The sequence below is a fragment of the Sinocyclocheilus grahami genome, unplaced genomic scaffold, assembly GCF_001515645.1.
Source record: "Sinocyclocheilus grahami isolate Dianchi unplaced genomic scaffold, SAMN03320097.WGS_v1.1 scaffold665.1, whole genome shotgun sequence".
In the NCBI taxonomy this organism is placed as follows: domain Eukaryota; kingdom Metazoa; phylum Chordata; class Actinopteri; order Cypriniformes; family Cyprinidae; genus Sinocyclocheilus; species Sinocyclocheilus grahami.
Genome location: NW_015505844.1, coordinates 78090 through 99501, shown reverse-complemented (window position 1 = coordinate 99501; position 21412 = coordinate 78090).

The window sequence follows — 21412 nt, the reverse complement described above, 5'->3', positions numbered from 1 at the left end:
AATCAAAATATAGCCTGCTTTCTCTCTTTCTTTCTTTTCAAAATAAAATGTAATATGAGAACAGTTATTGGAGAAGTACGGCAGGTGAAGTTTTTAATATAAAATATGTATTTAGGGGTTCAAGCACGTAGTGCTGAAACCCTATTGTAATTGTTTGAATGGTCAAGGATCAGCAATCTCCACGTAAAATTGATTGTGCAGACCAAACCGTATGTCGTAGAGACTTGAAACTTGGAGGGATGGTAGTACTCACACCGCCTACAACATGACCAAGAATCAGCCTAACGGGGGCACTACAGAGATCAAAAGTACGAAACCGCTCATAACTCCTAAACGGTCAGTTGCAGGCTCAAGTGTCTTATGTGGCTGGAATCCTTGGCTCACGCCAAACAAAACGCACACCTCAGATTTGATCATGAGCTGGTGAAATTTATCATTTTTTGATAACCTACTTTTGCGAACTACTCCTAGGTTTTTCGCCCAATCAGAACCAAACCAGTGCAGAAAGATTATCTGGACAGTGCATATCAATAATTATCAAAAGTTGAACTGCATAAACATTTGTCCTATTAACATGAAAATCGGTGTTCACGGTCTTGGTCCAAAGTGCCACAAGCAAAAAAACATGGCCGCCATTGGCCGACGAATTTGAGCACCTGTTAGACAAGGTTAACCGAGGCCGATCGGAAACAAAACTCAGTGGGCCTGTTCAAAATCGGCCACTGGGGAGGTGATATCGCATTTTTCAAGGGCATAAACAATTGTACGTTGTGCGGTTTTTCGCACATACGCACAATATTCATATCATACGATATAACTCCTCATTCCGGACAACTTTGCCTCTAGGACCACTGCTGTCAATCAGATAATTTGTTAAATTATTGAGAAGATGCAAAAAAGCTACTTTTGCTAACTAGTCCTAGGTTTTTCACTCAATCTGGAAAATACCACTGCTGTACAATACTCTGGCCAATAATTATCAAAAAAAAATATATAATTTTGAAATGTACCCTGTGGGAAACTATAACCCTTATATCCTTTGTAAAGGGGCCTGTCCAAATTTACCCCAAATCCTATAAAGCCTAAAGGAAAACTCAAAACTTCACAAACCCTGCTGGACACATGCGACAGAGCACATTCACTTGCTGAAGACAAAATTAAAGGCAGAAAGACCCACAAACAAACAACAACTGAAGTCAGCTAAAGTAAAGGACTGGCAAAGCATCACAAAGGAGAAAACCCAGTCTCTGGTGATGTCCATGAGTTCCAGACTTAAAGGAACACTCCACCATTTTTGAAAATAGGCTCATTTTCCAACTCCCCTAGAGTTAAACAGTTGAGTTTTACCATTTTCGAATCCATTCAGCCGATCTCCGGGTCTGGCGTTAGCACTTTTAGCTGCAGCTTAGCATTGATCATTGAATCTGATTAGACCATTAGCATCTAGCTCAAAAATGACCAAAGAGTTTCGATATTTTTCCTATTTAAAACTCGACATTTCTGTAGTTACATCGTGTACTAAGACAGATGGAAAATTAAAAGTTGCGATTTCTTGGCCGATTTTGATTATTTTCAGGCGCTGCGTAATATCATTGTGCCTGCTGCACCCATGGTACGGCAGCAAAGTTCCTTGATTATTACGCCGGAATGAGAGTATAGTTCCTAGCCATATCGGCCTAGAAAACTTTTCATTTTCCTTCCTCACTTAGTACACGATGTAACTACAGAAGTTAATTTTTGAGCGAGATGCTAATGGTCTAATAAGATTCAATGATCTATGCTAAGCTGCAGCTAAAAAGTGCTACCGCCAGACCCGGAGATCAGCTGAATGGATTTGAAAACGGCAAAACTCAACTGTTTAACTCTAGGGGAGTTGGAAAATGAGCCTATTTTCAAAAATAGTTTAGTGTCCCTTTAAGGCAGCCATTGCCTGCAAATGATTCTCAACAAAATATTAAAACTGAACATATTATTTATCATTATATTTATTTGTCCAATTACATTTGAGCATCTGAAAATGGGGGGACTGTGTATAAAAAAAATGCCTGTAATTCCTAAGCATTGTATGTTATATTTCTGTTCAAGCCCTTGATTAAAAAAAAAGCTTAAAGTCTTGATTGTTTTATTTTTAATTCTATTCGGGTGGCGAATTATGAAAATTGTGTCAGTGTCCAAATATATATGGACCTAACTGTATATAAACGACAAGCAATCACTGTCATTTATGAATAAAATTGCAAAGCTTGACCATATGAGCCCTGAAACTAAGCAATGTTTATGCAATCAGCAAAAAATGTGATGGAATGTGACTGTTGACATTCTAGATGTTTTTGAAAGTTTGGCAGTTAAAGCTACAAAATAGCTTTTTAAAGCCTCTAAAACAAATTCCCCAGCAATATGCTAAACATCACTGCACATAGCTGGCACATATCTGAATTCTTAGTAAATCAGTATCGGCCTTTCGGTAAGTCTACACATTTAACAAGAGTTCTGCTCCCAAGCCAAAATCAATACTTGATTTACTTGATTTAACACAATCGCCTAGCTGACCTTGCTGGCGCACACTTTCAGTCTCACATCGCCCATCAAAAAGCTTCATCCAAATGATGTTTGTTGCCCTTTTAAAACATCAACCATCTGGCAGAAGTTCTCTGCTGCTTTTAGGTTAGTGATAGATGTGTATGATGTGTGAATCATTCCTTATTATCAATGATGAAAACAGCTGTGCATTTAACTGCTAGTCACATATTTATGTCCAGTACATTTCTGGGGGAAAAGAGAGATGGAAAAAATGTCATCCTTTATTGACAAACCTTTTTTTTTTTTTTGGTATCCCACAGAACTGCTCTGATTTTTTCCCCCTGCAGTTTGACTTGTGCAAAAGGCAATAGCCCAGCAGATGGATAAATCAAAGTGAAGAACTGGAGTGAAAGGTTGTGGGTATCTGGTCACACCACAATTACGTACCATTGTCATACGGAGTAGTTTGAATATCCTTGACATGGCTGACAACATCTGTTTGTGAGCGTTAGTGTGCAACCAAGTGTTAATTATGCCTGCCAGAACACAACTGTGCCAAAGGTCTTCAGCAAGTTAACTTTAGCCTCCATTTTGGTTGCTTGGGGGGTAAACAAGAGATAAAGCCGGCAGCAAGACGGGCACATTATTGTGGTGTGTTTCTATTCTCGTAATAGGTCTATCCTTCACGTATCCTTTTAAAATGCATTGTGCAAATTGGTGTCATATTGCAATGTAATGCCGGTCTTTGGCTCATAGAGCTAATGCTCTGATGGTGATTCTTTTAATCATAAAATGCACTGATGTTTGACTTGGAAGGAGGGTCTTGACATAAAAGTGGTGCAAACTGGCCGTCAGTTGTGTTTGTGCTCGTTTGAGAGGCATGGTTTAATCTCGTTCAGCCCGATTGTGCATGTCACTTAACTGGATGGCTTTGATGTGGGTGTTAATAGTCTAAACTGTCCAGACATTGTTTGATTCAGGCCACAATGGTGCATCCGCTGTGCACAAGTAATCCACACCACTCCAATCCATCAGTGAACATTCTGAGAAGTGAAACGTTCACTGATGGATTGGAGTGGTGTGGATTACTTGTGCACAGCGGATGCACCATTGTGGCCTGAATCAAACAATGTCTGGACAGTTTAGACTATTAACACCCACATCAAAGCCATCCAGTTAAGTGACATGCACAATCGGGCTGAACGAGATTAAACCATGCCTCTCAAACGAGCACAAACACAACTGACGGCCAGTTTGCACCACTTTTATGTCAAGACCCTCCTTCCAAGTCAAACATCAGTGCATTTTATGATTAAAAGAATCACCATCAGAGCATTAGCTCTATGAGCCAAAGACCGGCATTACATTGCAATATGACACCAATTTGCACAATGCATTTTAAAAGGATACGTGAAGGATAGACCTATTACGAGAATAGAAACACACCACAATAATGTGCCCGTCTTGCTGCCGGCTTTATCTCTTGTTTACCCCCCAAGCAACCAAAATGGAGGCTAAAGTTAACTTGCTGAAGACCTTTGGCACAGTTGTGTTCTGGCAGGCATAATTAACACTTGGTTGCACACTAACGCTCACAAACAGATGTTGTCAGCCATGTCAAGGATATTCAAACTACTCCGTATGACAATGGTACGTAATTGTGGTGTGACCAGATACCCACAACCTTTCACTCCAGTTCTTCACTTTGATTTATCCATCTGCTGGGCTATTGCCTTTTGCACAAGTCAAACTGCAGGGGGAAAAAATCAGAGCAGTTCTGTGGGATACCAAAAAAAAAAAAAAGGTTTGTCAATAAAGGATGACATTTTTTCCATCTCTCTTTTCCCCCAGAAATGTACTGGACATAAATATGTGACTAGCAGTTAAATGCACAGCTGTTTTCATCATTGATAATAAGGAATGATTCACACATCATACACATCTATCACTAACCTAAAAGCAGCAGAGAACTTCTGCCAGATGGTTGATGTTTTAAAAGGGCAACAAACATCATTTGGATGAAGCTTTTTGATGGGCGATGTGAGACTGAAAGTGTGCGCCAGCAAGGTCAGCTAGGCGATTGTGTTAAATCAAGTAAATCAAGTATTGATTTTGGCTTGGGAGCAGAACTCTTGTTAAATGTGTAGACTTACCGAAAGGCCGATACTGATTTACTAAGAATTCAGATATGTGCCAGCTATGTGCAGTGATGTTTAGCATATTGCTGGGGAATTTGTTTTAGAGGCTTTAAAAAGCTATTTTGTAGCTTTAACTGCCAAACTTTCAAAAACATCTAGAATGTCAACAGTCACATTCCATCACATTTTTTGCTGATTGCATAAACATTGCTTAGTTTCAGGGCTCATATGGTCAAGCTTTGCAATTTTATTCATAAATGACAGTGATTGCTTGTCGTTTATATACAGTTAGGTCCATATATATTTGGACACTGACACAATTTTCATAATTCGCCACCCGAATAGAATTAAAAATAAAACAATCAAGACTTTAAGCTTTTTTTTTAATCAAGGGCTTGAACAGAAATATAACATACAATGCTTAGGAATTACAGGCATTTTTTTTATACACAGTCCCCCCATTTTCAGATGCTCAAATGTAATTGGACAAATAAATATAATGATAAATAATATGTTCAGTTTTAATATTTTGTTGAGAATCATTTGCAGGCAATGGCTGCCTTAAAGGGACACTAAACTATTTTTGAAAATAGGCTCATTTTCCAACTCCCCTAGAGTTAAACAGTTGAGTTTTACCATTTTCGAATCCATTCAGCCGATCTCCGGGTCTGGCGGTAGCACTTTTAGCTGCAGCTTAGCATTGATCATTGAATCTGATTAGACCATTAGCATCTAGCTCAAAAATGACCAAAGAGTTTCGATATTTTTCCTATTTAAAACTCGACATTTCTGTAGTTACATCGTGTACTAAGACAGATGGAAAATTAAAAGTTGCGATTTCTTGGCCGATTTTGATTATTTTCAGGCGCTGCGTAATATCATTGTGCCTGCTGCACCCATGGTACGGCAGCAAAGTTCCTTGATTATTACGCCGGAATGAGAGTATAGTTCCTAGCCATATCGGCCTAGAAAACTTTTCATTTTCCTTCCTCACTTAGTACACGATGTAACTACAGAAGTTAATTTTTGAGCGAGATGCTAATGGTCTAATAAGATTCAATGATCTATGCTAAGCTGCAGCTAAAAAGTGCTACCGCCAGACCCGGAGATCAGCTGAATGGATTTGAAAACGGCAAAACTCAACTGTTTAACTCTAGGGGAGTTGGAAAATGAGCCTATTTTCAAAAATAGTTTAGTGTCCCTTTAAGGCAGCCATTGCCTGCAAATGATTCTCAACAAAATATTAAAACTGAACATATTATTTATCATTATATTTATTTGTCCAATTACATTTGAGCATCTGAAAATGGGGGGACTGTGTATAAAAAAAATGCCTGTAATTCCTAAGCATTGTATGTTATATTTCTGTTCAAGCCCTTGATTAAAAAAAAAGCTTAAAGTCTTGATTGTTTTATTTTTAATTCTATTCGGGTGGCGAATTATGAAAATTGTGTCAGTGTCCAAATATATATGGACCTAACTGTATATAAACGACAAGCAATCACTGTCATTTATGAATAAAATTGCAAAGCTTGACCATATGAGCCCTGAAACTAAGCAATGTTTATGCAATCAGCAAAAAATGTGATGGAATGTGACTGTTGACATTCTAGATGTTTTTGAAAGTTTGGCAGTTAAAGCTACAAAATAGCTTTTTAAAGCCTCTAAAACAAATTCCCCAGCAATATGCTAAACATCACTGCACATAGCTGGCACATATCTGAATTCTTAGTAAATCAGTATCGGCCTTTCGGTAAGTCTACACATTTAACAAGAGTTCTGCTCCCAAGCCAAAATCAATACTTGATTTACTTGATTTAACACAATCGCCTAGCTGACCTTGCTGGCGCACACTTTCAGTCTCACATCGCCCATCAAAAAGCTTCATCCAAATGATGTTTGTTGCCCTTTTAAAACATCAACCATCTGGCAGAAGTTCTCTGCTGCTTTTAGGTTAGTGATAGATGTGTATGATGTGTGAATCATTCCTTATTATCAATGATGAAAACAGCTGTGCATTTAACTGCTAGTCACATATTTATGTCCAGTACATTTCTGGGGGAAAAGAGAGATGGAAAAAATGTCATCCTTTATTGACAAACCTTTTTTTTTTTTTTGGTATCCCACAGAACTGCTCTGATTTTTTCCCCCTGCAGTTTGACTTGTGCAAAAGGCAATAGCCCAGCAGATGGATAAATCAAAGTGAAGAACTGGAGTGAAAGGTTGTGGGTATCTGGTCACACCACAATTACGTACCATTGTCATACGGAGTAGTTTGAATATCCTTGACATGGCTGACAACATCTGTTTGTGAGCGTTAGTGTGCAACCAAGTGTTAATTATGCCTGCCAGAACACAACTGTGCCAAAGGTCTTCAGCAAGTTAACTTTAGCCTCCATTTTGGTTGCTTGGGGGGTAAACAAGAGATAAAGCCGGCAGCAAGACGGGCACATTATTGTGGTGTGTTTCTATTCTCGTAATAGGTCTATCCTTCACGTATCCTTTTAAAATGCATTGTGCAAATTGGTGTCATATTGCAATGTAATGCCGGTCTTTGGCTCATAGAGCTAATGCTCTGATGGTGATTCTTTTAATCATAAAATGCACTGATGTTTGACTTGGAAGGAGGGTCTTGACATAAAAGTGGTGCAAACTGGCCGTCAGTTGTGTTTGTGCTCGTTTGAGAGGCATGGTTTAATCTCGTTCAGCCCGATTGTGCATGTCACTTAACTGGATGGCTTTGATGTGGGTGTTAATAGTCTAAACTGTCCAGACATTGTTTGATTCAGGCCACAATGGTGCATCCGCTGTGCACAAGTAATCCACACCACTCCAATCCATCAGTGAACATTCTGAGAAGTGAAACGTTCACTGATGGATTGGAGTGGTGTGGATTACTTGTGGATTATTGTGATGTTTTTATCAGCTGTTTGGACTCTCATTCTGACGGCACCCATTCACTGCAGAGGATCCACTGGTGAGCAAGTGATGTAATGCTAAATTTCTACAAATCTGTTCCGATCGTCTCCATCTACATCTTGGATGGCCTGAAGGTAAGTAAATTGTCAGCAAATTAGATTTTTTTGGCTATATTCAAATAGATTAAAATGATCATACCTCTCTGTCTGAGATGTATATTTAAATTGCAAGTGGTAAATGGGTCAAGATTAACTTTAACGATTAAATAGTCCATCTGTACTTTACAGACAACTGCACAAAACTCTTCTTTGCTAAACATACTTTACATGCTAATGTATTCACTTGACTTTTACTTTTGTTTTCTTTGACTTTACTTTTGCTGCGAAAAGCTTTTCTTCAGGTCTTGAGCAAATATTTAGTGGGAAAGAATGGTTCCCTTTAGAGCAGTCACCTCGCTACAGCGTTTATCGGTGTGTTTCTTCACAGTTAATTTTATGCAAGTCATTTATCAAGCAGATGTTCCTCATCAGCCACTAGATTAAGTACCTACAGCAATAAATGAAACTGTATCAGTCATGAAAAGATTTGAATGGCCAAAGTGACATTTTTGTTCCTGGCAAAATATCATTTGCCACCATATTGTAAATCCATTTTAATAAGGCCAACTAGATAAAAAGGGTCCGTGAAAAGCGCAATAAAGAGAATAAAGTAAATGCATTAGAAACATGATTATTTCCATGAAACTGTGATTTTTGCCTTTTTTTATGCTATATAGTTATTTGCCAAACATATTTGTTGCCAAATCAGGGAGCTGTCATAAGTGAAATGTGTGTCAACATTTGGAATAGTACAAATCCTTCAGGAATCTAATTTATATGCTGATTTGGTGCATAAGAAACATTGTATTATTATTATTACCACTACTATACTCTACCACTCAAGTTGGGTGTACTTATTCAGTAAAACATAATCCTGCAACATTTTACGGATCTGCCTCTGTAATATGTTGAAATGCTTAATGTTTGATCCAGCACCTGTCTGTCGGGTATGCATGCATTCTCTCCTTCATTTCCTAAAAATTTAGCCTTGGGTAAACTAATGGGATCCTCCAAAACGAGTCGCATATGGCACCGGAGTGACATTTCGGTGGTGCAGGATAAAAGTGACGTGTCCTTATGAGAGTGTGCTGGCAGTGTGGTGAGGTTTAGGGATATTCCCTTCAAAATTGCAGGGGGATTGTTGGGAGGATTTTGGATGTTGACACTTTTTTTGGATGATGCACTTAACTTTCTAAGGGCAGAAAGGTGCTTGGTTCTGACAGCAGATTCTCAAAGACACTTGCAAAGCCGAATGCTCAAATGATTCCCTTGCATCCAGAGCCGGGGGATTTATTACTGCATTTTGTTAAGGTATAACTTGCATTAAATGCATTCTAGTGAGCTGCTGGCTGTCTAGGAAAAATGTTAAGTCATGAAATCCTTCCTCAACACCACAACCTTTTGTAAAGCAGTCTGGTTTTCTCTGAACTTGTTTTAATACACGCAAATTCACTGCTGCGATGAACAGTAAAATTGTGCATTGTTTCCAAGTTGTAAATAAAACAGAAATATTTGTCTTTCTACTTCAAATTTTCAGTATTAATAATGTATTATTTACTGTTTCTTTGTAATTAATTGTGACATTTACTAGGAATTATTGAGTAAAATAACCACTTTTATCAGTGTAGGCCAACACATTCTCACTCCCAACTCGTCATATACTGACGCTTGGTCAGGACCCTTTGGCGTCAGTTTTTGAGGCACAGGGTACCCCTTTAGCGTCATTTATCGAAGTGCAGGGTTCTCCATTGCTTTAAATAAGAAACACTTGGCGTCAATATGCCGACGCGAAAGGCACTGGGAATTGTATCATTATGATTAAATTATACATTGAGTAATAATATTGCCATTGTTGCATATATGTCGGGGTGTGATTTTTCAATGTAAACAGTCTCAACAATTTTATTTACATTACACTATTTACACATTTATGAGCACGTAATCCAACCCCTGCCCCTTAACCTACCATTTGCCAATAAAACACAAGATATAACAGGCAGACACAAATACAGTCATAATTTATTCAGAAAGTATTAATATCTCAAGTCTTCCGAGGCAAAACGATTGATTTGTGAGAGGAATAGATTATATATATATATATATATATATATGTATATATATATATAGAGAGAGAGAGAGAGAGAGAGAGAGAGAGAGAGATACACACACCCCCCTCCAGCTGGTCTGCGAGAATATTTTTAAAACGTAACCAGTCCGTGGTGTAAAAAAGGTTGGAGACCCCTGGTGTAGGCTGTTGTTGGTGGATGCTCCTGAGTGGTTGTAATTACACATGTGTAAGATTAATTATGTGACAAAGTCTAATATGGAGGGTTAAAAACAAACCCCTAAGCCTTTGTATGATGAACAGTGATACTGATGTTGTTTTAGCAATACAATCTGCTTGCCAGCAACAACACAACAACATTAACCCACCATATAACAACATTAATATAAATGAAACAGCAGCGCCCGCACCAGAACCTGCCTTGGCACTGATCCGAAATAAAAGCAGATATTATTCTTTCTCCTGAGAGGCTCCACAAACTTCAAACTGTTGCTTGTGTGCCGTTTCGGGTTATGAATACATGCATTTTAAAAGATTTTTCAGGACACCACACGATCTCTCTCTGGCTTCTGACCTTTATCTGGGGGGGGGGGGGGGGACAATTAGTCTTATTATTATTATTATTAACTACAGCCTGTTAAAAAAAGACAAAGACTGGTTTAGACCAGAATACATTGCAGGCTTATTAATTTTGGTAGTTGTTCAGTTATAACTTATTTTCCTGTTAAATTATATATAAAAACAAATATTTAAATTAATTGATTTAAACAGCAACACAAGATCACAAGATTAATTTTCAATGAATCAATTAATGTATCTTTAATATTAGAGTATAGAGTTTGTCTTATTGCACTGGCATGACATAAAACAACATTTATTTATTCATTCGTTCAGTTTCAGTTTTAGTCAACTATAATAATCCTGCTTCGCATGCATTCAATGTATATGTTGCCATAACTACCACTATTGGTGTTTGTCCTTTAGCTCTGCCTGTAGAAAGAATAGATCACTATTTTACTGTAGTGCTGAACATCTGTCAATGCTGTCAAACAAACACACTTCTTTAAAGTAATGTTAAAGAGGAAGAGGCCAGCGGCTCCATGTGCTGAACAATTAGCATTGTCAGAAGATCGTGGTACTCCAGGAAATGGCATGTGCATTAAGCATGTGTTTTGAGTTTTGGCCTTAATTATGCACACCAGAAGTTAAAGTGCATCTAATGTGTGGGTGTAATGTATTCTCTGTTTCATGGGCCTCGAAGAGCATATAAAAGCTCTTTGATATGTAAATGTATTACAATACATGTTATCTTACTGAAGTGAATGTTCAGTTCTTTCTGTCTTAAAATATTTTATTTTCACTGGCACAACCATATATAAAGTCTGGCACCTCCACTCTATTTCAGCTTATTTTATTTATTTTCTAATATTTATTTTTAGTGTGGCCTTTTGAACAGCACTATGATGAAAATTAATAAATGTATTATTTTGATGCACACCAGTGTGCATCATATTATGGTGCACAGCAATCAAATAAATCATATTATTGTAATGCACATTTTATTTTTACAAATTGTATAAATATTGCACATTTCATATATGTGTTTTTATTCAAATGTGCATTTAGAGTCAATACAATTCAAATATATTCAAATGCAAGTAATATAGAATTTCTATGGGTTTTTTTATAAATACAAATATTACAATTAATTTTAAAATAACTTTGTGATTACGTTTACTTTCACCATTTTTTTTCTCCCCGTTTTTAAATCTCTGTTATTATCTGAACCATCTTGGGACCATATCACTGCACTTCTCATGTTTCTTCCACTGAGGATGGATGGCTTTGTTGTACTCCTTATGTGTGAGTCGCTTCAGATAAAAGCTAAACGATGTAAATATAAAATGATGGCATGGCATGATATAATATTTTGGTCATGCCACCCAATGTACTCCACTTGTCTAGAATAAACATTAACAACTAATCCTCAACAATCAAGTAAATACAGCATCATTATGCATATAGCAAAGAGGCCAATGTGGCAGTAAAGAAAATGCAAACTGACAACAGACGTCATTACACTCCAAACTCCAGCTCATCTTTAAAAGAAGATGTTAAAGAAGAACGTATGTTTTATGTGACACCAGCCATTAATTAAACGGGAGAGCCGAGCAAAAGCAGAATATGAAATTACAGTCGGCGCATTAGTTCAAAAGAAGATGCCAGACAGGCAAATAGCGTTAGTCCTCAGGGGCGCTGTAAATAAATGGATTTGCTTCTTGAGATGCGATTCTTCCATCACTGACAGCTCATTCTCATATCCCTGCCAATCAGGTCTTCTCACGCTATTACAGAGTCATTTTCTTGTATATATTCACTTGAAGCCGACTTGCTTAAAATGTGCATTCGGAGACCTGTAATGTTGCCCGCAGACCAATTACTCAGTAGCTCCATCTCCCCCCATTCAGACTGACATTACTGATTCCCTCTGATGTCAGTGAATCTATTAAATAATCTAAGATGTTTAGCTCACTCCGTTTTCATTTTAATCCGCTAGCTGTCGTGGATTGATGTCTTCTTTGATAAGACAATATGGTTCAGTGGTCGAGCTGATCTTATTCCCTGCATCCTACTGAAGGCAAAATGCTACATAGGTTTCTGCTCTGCTGCATTTTGTTAAGAGCACAATGCGTTTAGTTAGAAACAGGTAGCAATCTGTGTGGTGTTATCCTTCATATACACACTTATCGGAAGTATTTGCATTAAAAGTGCTTTAGATTTCACCATTAGAATGAAATAAAGCACTATGATGGTACTGTAGTTTCTTGTGGCTAATGCTTCAATGCTTTCTGCCACTGTTTCATGTGTGATCCATTTGGAAATATTTTTTTTCTAGTCAATCCAATTATGTTATGTGTTTTCAGGCATAGTTTAATGCCCATGTGACATAATGTGCCCAAAATTAATTAAAATAAATATTCACATTTATATTGAATGAATGAAAAAATCAGAAAAATAAATGAATATGGTTATTTTATATATGATTTATATTATATGTTTTATATAACTGGTAAATAACTACAAAATTCACCTAGGCTGCAAAGGATTTATTTGTTCAAAAAATACAGAAAAAACATAAATATTGTAAAATGTAAGTTCAATTAAAAAAAAAAATGTTTTAATGCATTTTAAAATTTAAATAAATATAATTATAAGTATTTTTTTTCAGGATTCTTCAAGTTCAAAAGAACAGTATGTATTTAAACTGAATATGTCCTTGCTAAAAAATAATTAGCAAATGACTAAAAACAAAATAATTTGATATTTATACACAGACTTTTTGGTGGAACTGAAATCACAGCAACCTGTGATAATATCTTCATGTATTTGACCTCCACTGCTGCTTTAACAGATTCACCGTCTGCCAACCAGATGCTGTTGCTTCACACTTTGCTTGACAATTTTTGACACTTTAGTTAAAAAGTGTGTGCTGTTAAAGGGCAGATGACAACTTCTGGAGTTCCTTCAATGTACGTCGAACTAGATGGTGCAAGACAGGATGACAAGGTACACCTGTTGGATTTCTGCTGTCTGACTGAGTTTGTCAAGAGGACACAGGTAGAAAAAAATGCCCGAGAGGTTCGTTTTTGAACCTTTTATATGATCTATGAACAGCTAAAACAGTGCATTGTTATATTTATGAGGAAATATGTTTTAACCGGCACACTAAAGGGAATGTGTTTTCTAATCTTATAATATTTTTAAAAAATTGATTCTCGCTTCAAAATGCAGTGACATTGGATTTGTCAATATAGCCCGGGGACCCCAAAGAGAGTGAAAAACATTATATTATTTATTTTATTGTCAGATAGGAGTTGATGAAATGAGTGAAAATGCCATATAAACTAGAATATCACAGATACTTGAATGTGGACTCAAGCCAGCTGGAAACCACATAGCAACCAAAGAGAATGCCCTAGCAACCTCCCAGAACGCATTAGCAACCAAACAGTAATGCACCTAACATCAGGACAGACAGTTTTGCATTGGCAAAAACTACTCACTTGTAGAACCACCCACTTATAGAATGATCTAGGCATGTTATCTATCATAAATGTTGTATAAATAACTAATACATTAGCGTTTTTACGTATGCATCAACCGTTTCTTATGTTCGGCTTTTGTGAATGTAGTAAACATGTTCGGTAGCTCACCTGGTAGTTGCACTTTCGATGTTAAGACTTGTGTAGCATCCATGAAACACAAGCTCAAAAGAGCTCAAAGACTTGTAGAAGCAAGCTAAACTGACGTGGTTTCCTCAGTTTCTTCTTGTTTTTATTTCAAGTTTGCTTTTATCAAAAATATTGGTTAGTAAGTTTAAGTGGTACGTTATTTTCAAACATGATTGCGCAGTAACCATTTAGCGCCATTTACCGGAAATTTAATTCATGCACTGCCGGGATACGAACAACAACCAGTGTTATGAAACGTTGCCAGATTCACGTTCGTCTGTTTTGAATTAAACTGAGCATGCTTTTAGCTCCACTCACCGGATATTCACTTTGAAAGTGTGCTAAATGTGCACGAAGCAACAATTGTATAAATAACTGGTAGAAATGTCCACAGACAGAGCCTGTGTTGCCATGGAAGCTCTTCGGCAAGAAAGTGTGCAACACGTCGAGTGTGGAAACACTGGCCAATCATTTATTGATCTGAAAATAACATACTTGAGACATGTCCTTACTTGAAGACAAGGCTGTAAAAGCATTTCATCAGACAAAAGCAATAACATGGAATGAGAAAAAATAAAAGCGGATTTCCAGTTATTTCCACCCCATTTTTCGGGTCAGAGTGTTTGTGCTAATGCACTTTAATTGTGTTATAGGCAGGAATGAAACCTAAAATCGTTGAGGAGAGGCATGCTGTTACTTTAGTCATCAGACTTGGGATTTTCACATGACAGAGAATAAATAGATTTCGAAACCTTGGGCCACAATGTCATTGAGACATGTAAGAATCTGCTATAATAAAAACTACACAATACCTTTGCAACTGCACTGCGATGCTTTGATATTCACAAACAACACCCTAGAATTATTTTGCATGAGCCAAAACACTTCATTTTGTTCAGGAAAAATGTACTTATGAGATGTGTCCTCATTTCTTTTGTAGAGGAAAACAATAATGTGTGAGGAAATCAAATGTGATTTCAGTATGATGCTCCACTAAAGCACTGTAAAGGTCAATCAAAGTCCATAAAGCAGTCGCGCAGTGACAAGACGACCAATGTCATTGGACAGGGATGGAAAAATGAGGCATCCCGACCATTGACATTTAGTCATTATTCCACGGAGTTCATTACAAAAGCATTAATACGTATATTATTTCCAGGCTTGTTGCATCATCAGGATTATTCCAAAGCTGCCGGCATGAGAACTATCTGCGAGTGCCTTCAAATGCCATCTCGCACTAGGGAGCAGAGGCATGTTCATGAAGCCATCTTCATAAACAATCGCAAGCCATTTTGAAAAGACATGGAATCATTGTGACAAACTTCTGTTTTATTTTCTATGCACATTCTAGTTTTGTATGCTTTGTACTTTGCTGTATGAACTATAACCAAGATTGCTTCACCTTATCAAGACACTTGCACATCAGCTCAGTGATTCTTAATTGTTTTTTTCTTCTTCTTTTTCAAGATCAAGGTTTACATTGAACTTGAAGTGAGGTTAATTAATATGATGGTGTTTGAGGATGAAGGCATGTCGTACAACCTGTCAGTTTTGTCATCTAATTTTAGTAGCTTCTATTGAGTGAAAGATGAATTTGCACCAAAATAATTTGATTGGGCTTTTGATGTCAACAGAAATAAAGATATGGGTAGCACTTACTCAGACTTTTTGAAAATGTGATTGGTCTTTCATTACCGCTGTTAGCTATTAATGCATTTGTTTATTTATGTATTTATTTATTTATTGTTTTGTTTATTTGTTTGTTTGTTTTATTTTGTTTATTTTATTTGTTTATTTATTTTTGTTTTGTTTATTTTTATTTGTTTGTTTATATTTTTGTTTGTTTTTATTATTTGCATTTAGTACCATTGCTTTATTTCTTTATTGCTTGCTTGCTGTCCATGACCTTATCACAGCAGACCCATTTGAACAGCTTATTATTATATAATAGTAGCAATTTACATTTGTATGTGTCATACACTGTTTCTAAATTTATATTGCACCAAAATCTGATGTGCCTTTTCCACTTGTCTTGAGTATGATGGAGTGAACCAGAGCTAAAAGTGAACATGAAACTTCACTCATAACCCATTTTACTTCTGTAATGTGAAGCAATTTCTAAGATATTCACTGAGAAAAATGTAGGATGGGACTTGATTTGATATTTTATTTGGCATCGATTTGATTGTGAAAAAGTGTCTATATTACAGATGGTTGAAAAAATAAGAATAAGAGGAATCGGTTTTGTCATGTTACTGGAAAATATTTTTCCCACATTGAACTAACCTGCAAAAATTAATCACGTAATATCAGGATGCCTATTGAGAAAGAACTGTAAATAGTCAATTTTGATTTCATATTGACGTCAACTGTTGTCACAGCAGACTATACATCCTTGGAAAATCAATCCGGAAATTTCTTCTCCCAATATTTGCATCAGCCATGCGCTGTAATAAAAACCAAAAAACAAAAACCAAGTCCTCACAAAGCTATTAACACGAAATTAGCTGTTCCGGTTCATTATGTTATTAATGAATGATACAATTGAGGGCCCTCATTTGGTGTGATGACTTATTGACTCCTGTGAGCATAAAACAGTCTGACATTTGGCTCTACAGCAAAGCAGGAGGATAATGGACGTTGCATTTAGCACCGTCCATTATCCATTTTGAAATCATTTTCAGAAATCATGATCCGCGTAGTGTTTAATAGAGCAGTAGATGTATATGCATGAATGTAAATTGTTTGTGGATGACTGGCACTCAAGTTGTGACTTGTTCTCCGCTGTGCCGCTGTACAAAATGACCTTTAAATGATTTCTCCATGTAATTGCATTCAAGTATATAATGGACTTTCTTATTCTAGGCCTTTGTCGCTCCAATTTCACTGACTGAAAGACGTAACAAGACCTCTCGCTCTCTTTCTCTCTCTGTCTCATTTTCATCTTTTAGCATCGTCAATTTTGTTGGTACTCTGATGCTTTTGTGGGTGCCTTTAAATCTATCAGCCAACACAGAGCCACGCTTGAGAGCGTTTAGCAGATCTCTCACGAGAAGGGAAACCGTTTCCACCCCTTAATTTACTGCCAGGAACGGCTGGCTGACGCAGTCACGGATAAGTAGCTGACTGCGCTGCCGGATCAATTCTTCTGCAGCTGTCACATTCTCCGTCTTGATTTTATCAAGATTGGCCAATCTGGAGCTCTGTAAAGTACAGACTGTGAGCATTTGAAACGAATGTGGGCTGTATGCCAGCATCTGACAGACAACAATTTCAGAAGATGAGTCAAGATAGAAAAGCTATAGCGCAAAAAAAATATATATATATATATATAATAATAATTTGTCGAAGTTGTATATAAAACTATTATTAAAATGATTATTGGTGTGTGCTGTAATAAAATAAAATTGAGTCTTTCTACTTCAAAAATGTCATGTTTTACACGGTGTGTTACTTGCCAATTTTTAACTTTAAGATTAAAATCTTCATGAAATTATATATTTTTTATCTCTCATCCTTGCAATTTTTATATAATTTGATTCCACTATAATAGATTGAACTATACTTTTGCATTTCCAGAAGATTTGAGTTGTTCTTTTATTATTATTATTATTATTATTATTATTATTATTATTATTATTATTATTATTATTATTATTATTATTATTATTATTATTATTATTATTATTATTATTATTATTATTATTATTATTATTATTATTATTATTATTATTATTATTATTATTATTATTATTATTATTATTATTATTATTATTATTATTATTATTATTATTATTATTATTATTATTATTATTATTAGCGAACATAAAGAAATGCAAAATGTCAGTATTATATGCCATTATATATAATAAGTCCATTAATCTCATCAAGGCTGCATTTATTTAATAAAAATACAGATAAAAATGTAATATTGTGAAATATTGTTACTATTTAAAATGATGTTGTTGTTCAGGATGACAAAAAGCAAACGTCTTTACTATCACTTTTTATCAATCACATCCTTGCTGAAAAGGGAAAGTAAATAAATAAATAAATAAAGACGTACTCTTACTAAATTTATACTTGCATATAAATATCTAGACAAAAACATTAAAAACAAGTAATTATATAATACTAAAAAAATTAAAATAAAAAATAAAATCTCATAATGTGTATAACCAAAACATTTTCACATTTCAAAGAGATTTCAGGAATCATACCACAAAAAAAAAATTGATTTGTTGTGTTCTTATCCATGCAAGAGTCCTTTGTACAGTATTTGTGAACTCATCTAATTTAGTTAGTGTATTCAAGCAAACTTTATGAATACATCAGACAATTCTGTACGAATTGTGCTCATTCATTTTTGAAACAAATCTTTTAGGTTCACTTTTTGATGTTGTACACAGAGTTCTCAACACTTCAGGATGCTTATTGACTTCTTGAAGCCTTTAAAGTTGCAAATGCTAGATACTGTATGATCCCAACAGCAGGCGGTCTGTTTTTTTTTTTTATCGCAGTTGCTTTTTCTTTTGTTTTTTTCTTCCTTTTTTTGTTTTGTTTGTTGCTTGTTTATTTTAGATGCAGTTCGAGAACGGCTGGTGTAGTCGAAGTAGGTACCATTACTTCTGATTTACCCAGGAATCAGCAATACTTTCTCTGCCACCACACATTTTTGTCCATATTAAGAGGTCAGACTGCCAGCAGGCCCAAGCCTTGGACCTCATTAGCATCATCGGTCATTGCAATGCCATGGTGGGCACGAACTAGTACTGTACTGATGGCCCATTCTGGGATTTTATTCGGCTCCAAATAGATTAAATCAAGGTCTTAAGATGTCTAGAAGTGGACTAGTCATTTGAGCCATTGGCTGCTGTCAGGCTGAAAGTAGATATGAATCTGGCAGCATGAGGGATCAGCATTAGGACAAATAAATGTCCTGTGTTTTAGGCCATTCCCTGCTGGATAACAAGCACTTTCAGGTGTACTGTTTCACACCGCCGACATCAGGCTTGAATAAAAGATGAAAAGTGCCTGGCCGTGTATAGGCCACTTGAATGATGCGCTGCACTATGCGAAACTTAACAAGGCTTCTTGCTGTGCTGCTTTAGAGCAGTGACGTTTAATGTCACCATGTGAAAGGAAATTGATTTTATATGTACTAAACTACAGACACAGAACTTGACTTGAAACATGACTTGATGCTCGCACTTGAGGTTGATTCTTACGCTTCTTTCACCATTAGTTCATCTTAGGGGCTGTTATAAAAAATGCAATAAAAGTTACAAGTAATGCTAATTTCATACGCAAAGATGTTAGCCAATCATAGCAGTTTGGCGTTTACATTGAACTCTTACTCTAAACATCTTTTATGTGAAATATCGTATTCAGGTCAGTACTAAATAAACAGTAGCATGCATTTTGTATGATCCCTCTTATTTTGGTCAAATAATTAACATTTTGCAGATTCTGCAAGGTGTATGTAAACTTTTGACTTCAGCTGTATATCTAAATTTATAATGAGCATTTATATGTAATCTAATTATATCTTTAAAAAGAAATGTATTTTGCATATTCAATATTCAGTCTTTTTCTTCTGGTAGAGTCATCTTGCATGCAGGGGTGAATACAAATGTTTGCTCAGTAGAATATGAATGTGCCTCCTCCTAATACTACCTGCTGGCAAATAGCAGTAGCAAGTCGCGAATCATAGTTCATGGCTATGTTGTAAACATCACAGCCTGGAAAGAAAACTGTGCTCATCAAAAGATTTTATGCATGGGGCTTCTATGCATGTTTCATAATTCATTGTTTGGGTGACTAGACTTTGCACTACAATATTCAAGCTATATCTTTCAGTGCAGGACTTGTTCACAGCTAGAACAGAATGTAATTTTATTATTACAGCTTTTTTTTTTCTTTCTGACAAGATCACTGTGGAGTATGTCTGGAAGCATAAATAATTAACATTTTGCAGATTCTGCAAGGTGTATGTAAACTTTTGACTTCAGCTGTATATCTAAATTTATAATGAGCATTTATATGTAATCTAATTATATCTTTAAAAAGAAATGTATTTTGCATATTCAATATTCAGTCTTTTTCTTCCGGTAGAGTCATCTTGCATGCAGGGGTGAATACAAATGTTTGCTCAGTAGAATATGAATGTGCCTCCTCCTAATACTACCTGCTGGCAAATAGCAGTAGCAAGTCGCGAATCATAGTTCATGGCTATGTTGTAAACATCACAGCCTGGAAAGAAAACTGTGCTCATCAAAAGATTTTATGCATGGGGCTTCTATGCATGTTTCATAATTCATTGTTTGGGTGACTAGACTTTGCACTACAATATTCGAGCTATATCTTTCAGTGCAGGACTTGTTCACAGCTAGAACAGAATGTAATTTTATTATTACAGCTTTTTTTTCTTTCTGACAAAATCACTGTGGAGTATGTCTGGAAGCAGTATTTGAGACAGGCAGCTGTCAGTGGAGTTCACATTCTGTGCAAGAAACATGTAAAAGCTGTAATGGTAACAAACAAATGGTTCAAAAAGAAGTGATGTATAAAGCAACTGCTGACAAAATGGAAATGTTATTAATATTTGTATACTGTGCAGCACCATTACATTGCAAAAGTTGTACTATTATATTCAACAGCATACCTATTTGCCATTATGATGCAATTTTTTTAATATATATATAATGCCATAAGGTGTTTGACTGGTTAGCATTAACTCCCTTTAACTCCTTTTGATTAACTCCTTTTGATTTCCCTAACCCTGTTTTTTTTTTTTTATTCAATAATTGTCAAAAAAAAAAATTATTTATTATTGTATTACAGTGTGTTTTATTTTAATCTTATTTTATAGACCGTTTTTATTTGGTTTAATTTTAGCTAACCTTATTTTTAACAGATGTTTAAATGTTTATATTTTTTGTTATTTCAGATTTTTATTTTGTTTTAATTTATGAAATCTTTTTACAGATTATTATTGTTATTATTATTATTATTATTATTATATTCATTTATTTATTTTATCGTATCCAATTTTACACATTATTTGTTTTTTTATGTTTTATCTTATTTTACAGATGGATTTATTTTTATTTTATTATATGGTTAGCATTTTCTTCACCCGTTTTAATGTATGATTTACAAAAAAAAAATCACAGTTTTTATTATAGGTTATTTTTCATTAACTTTTTTTTTCATTTTTAATGTTTATTTTATTTTATTTTATTTTATTTTATTTTATTTTATTTTATTTTATTTTATTTTATTTTATTTTATTTTATTTTATTTTATTTTATTTTATTTTATTTTATTTTATTTTATTTTATTTTATTTTATTTTATTTTATTTTATTTTATTTTATTTTATTTTATTTTATTTTATTTTATTTTATTTTATTTTATTTTATTTTATTTTATTTTATTT